Raw genomic sequence first — 3,280 nt, 5'->3', positions numbered from 1 at the left:
TGGGATGCAATCAAAGGGTTATTACTAACTGTGAGCACACTCAGATTATTAAAAAATAAATAAAAAAATAAAATAAATAAATAATGGAGGAACCGGTTTATCGTCTTATATATTCGATTTGACATTCACATTCACATCGAATATATAAGATAATAAACCGGTTCTTCCATTATCCAAAATATGCAGGCCGGCTTTAAAATAATTCAAGATGTTTCTACAACGCGAATGAAAATAAGATCAGGCAAAAAGATAATTACTGTCTTATATATATTCGATCCCTGTGTGAATGTGTTATGTAATGAATTTTAATTTTTTAATCAGTTTTATTTGACAAATTAATAATATAAATTAGCTAATAGCTTAGCTTGAATTTTTACTGACAATAAACATCTCAGATCTTCTGATCTTGTAACATATAAATTGCAGTTCATAATCATTGTAAAATAAACCGCCTGATTCACTACGAGTTATAAATGGTTGCCAAGGTGAAAATGAGTTAAGGCTTGCTTAATCATACCCTAATTTTGGAAACTGGAAGAAAGCTATTATTTTTTTGTTTTTATCTATTTACTGTTTCCATGGTACATTTCTAGGTTATTTGGCTTGGTTTTTTTTTACTCTTTTTTATAATTTAATTAAATTGCACCTGTTATCAGCTTAGGAGCCAAATGTTGAAAGTATGATTAAGATGGCTGTGATATTTTGTAATATCAGTGGCACTGGTCCAAATCAAACATGTACCCATCTCATTTATATTGAATAATGTATATACTAGTTAAATATTTATAAATTAATTTAAAGTTGTTGTCAAGAGGAAATATGTTTATTCACATTGGCTTATTGTAGAATCATTCAAATATATAAATACATTGTTATCTCTGTAATCTGAACCTCGGTACTGCGAACACTTCTACAATCCGAACTGGTGTAAAAAAAAAAAAAAAGTTAATTTTTTTCACATATTCAAACATTTTTAACACCCCGATCTATAGGCAAGTTATTGTAATCACTATGAAAATAAAAAGTGGACATTGTTCAAAAGTTTTGATACTGCATTAGCTAATTCCTATGGAAGTGTTCATAATATATTTTGTTGGAAGGAGAAATACCCAATATCTATTGAATAAATCATTTTATTCTGTAAAACTAATTTAATTAATAGTAAAATATGTATAAGACGCACATATGTCTGCCAACATTCACAAAAAAGGAAATTTAACTTACTATAAAGTAGTTTATGACACTTATCTTCGTAGGGGTAGTAGTTTTTATGATATTCACATATGAATATGAATTTGGCAAATGAAAATTTGTCCGAACAACTATAAATCAATTTATATTAGCAAATTTCAAGTAAATTATTACTCCTACGAAGGTAAAGGTCATAAACTACTTTATAGCTCATTAAACTAGCTTTAATTTGAGTGCTAATAGACATCTGCACGTCTAATGGTTATTGAGATATAGATGTTTCAAAATAAATTCACTAACTACTGATCTTTCAGTACGTCCCATACAACATTTTTCTGAAATGTTGCTTTTTAAAAAGCTATATCTCGAAAAATATTTAACGTAAATAACTCAATTAGATCTCATTTTTTAGAAAATGTACTATTCTTTAAATGGCGTTCTCTTAGGTTTTCTTGTGTTGCTCGAAATTTCGTCCGAACAAATAGAAATATCATGAAAACTATTACTCTTGCGAAAATCAACGACTTAAAATGCTTTATAGTACAACGGACTAACTTTAATTTGAATTTTAAAAAACATCTGTACGCCTAATACTTCCTGAAATATAGATTCCTAATTTTTTTTTATTATGGTATTATGATTATTTATTTATTTAATATAATTTACAACTGTACAAAATAATACAATAAGTAAATATGTTGTATGTTTCATATACACTTCAAAATCTTGGAAGAAGCCACCCATTGGTGGTATTTGAAACATTAATTTAAATTAGAAGGACTGACATGGAATCCTCATACACGACTGAAAAGACAGGAAACTGCTCGTCGATTCCGACTATTACAACATTTACTAGACAAACGGTCCAAACTTCCAATCCATTACAAAAGACTGATCTACATGACTGTTATTAGGATATTAGGATTATTAGGACATATGGCCTAATAGGACATATAGAGTTGAGCTATGGGGCTCCACTAAACCATCTAATTCCTCTCGAATCCAATCCTTACTGTCCAAAATCCTTCGTAAAATCCTTAATGCTCCTTACTTTGTCACAAATCAAATCATCCATCAGGACCTCAATGTCCCCTATGTTGCCATTTTGGCCAGAACCAGATACCGATTCTTCCCAATCACCCAAATCAACTCGTTTCTAACCTGGCTTCTTCTTCACTACCTAATAATCCTCCTAGACGTCTGAAAAGAAGATGGTCTCGAGATCTTCTTTAGAAATGTTTTAGGAGTTCTATCAATGGGTGATATTATGACATGATAAAAACCTGTGGAGAATCACAGGTTTTTATCATGTCATAATATCACTTACAACAAATTTACTTGATGTGTATATATGTATACAGTTGTAAATATCAATAAATAAATTATTAAAAAAAAAAAAAAAATTAGAAGGTTCTGTGGCTATCTTCTTTTCAGACGCCTTGGAGGTCCTAAAATTAATTTAAAAATTACTGATTTTCAATTTGTTTATGAAATGTTGCTTTTAAACACCTGTATCTTGGAAACTCTATGAGGGCTCATATTTTAGCCACTTTTCTCTACTTTAAATTATGTTCTATTGTGTTTTCTAATGTAGTGGGTAGCTTTAAGGATACAGAGCTACGAAAGAAATAACAGAATTATACATGTCAAAGTAGCCTCTGTTCAAATAAGGCCTCATTATACAATTCAAATTTACATATGAATAAAACGAACAAATTTGAATAAGAGCAATGAATAATAAAACGGAATATACTATGAGATGAGAGGAGATTGTACGAGTAAATTTCCATTCCTAGTACCTGGTCTCCTCCAACAAAGATTGGTAAAAACTTCTATATCAGAATATAGGGACGGTCCATTACTTCTTCCTGAGGCTTTCCATAGCTCAAGTGATCACGATACAGGTCTTTGAAACCTGAGAACTGTGGGCGGCGTCGGTTCAAAACCCAGTATATCAGAAATAACCTAAAAGGTGGTCATAAATAAAATAAAACAAATTTAGAATATATATATATATACACAGTCACTAGAAAAAATAAATATTAAAATTGCCGCAATAAGAACATAATAAATATCAATTATTACATAA

General features: G+C 29.9%; 1 protein-coding gene across 9 annotated transcripts in view; it reads left to right on the top strand.

Moving 5' to 3' along the window:
• Positions 1 to 3,280, top strand: part of Zasp66 (PDZ_signaling and DUF4749 domain-containing protein Zasp66) — a 235,614-nt gene that overhangs the window by 83,254 nt on the left and 149,080 nt on the right. The window lies entirely within an intron of this gene.

This window comes from Halyomorpha halys, unplaced genomic scaffold (assembly GCF_000696795.3).
Source record: "Halyomorpha halys isolate HHAL.00 unplaced genomic scaffold, Hhal_1.1 Scaffold31.1, whole genome shotgun sequence".
Lineage (NCBI taxonomy): Eukaryota > Metazoa > Arthropoda > Insecta > Hemiptera > Pentatomidae > Halyomorpha > Halyomorpha halys.
This window is presented reverse-complemented; position numbering and strand designations above follow the sequence as displayed.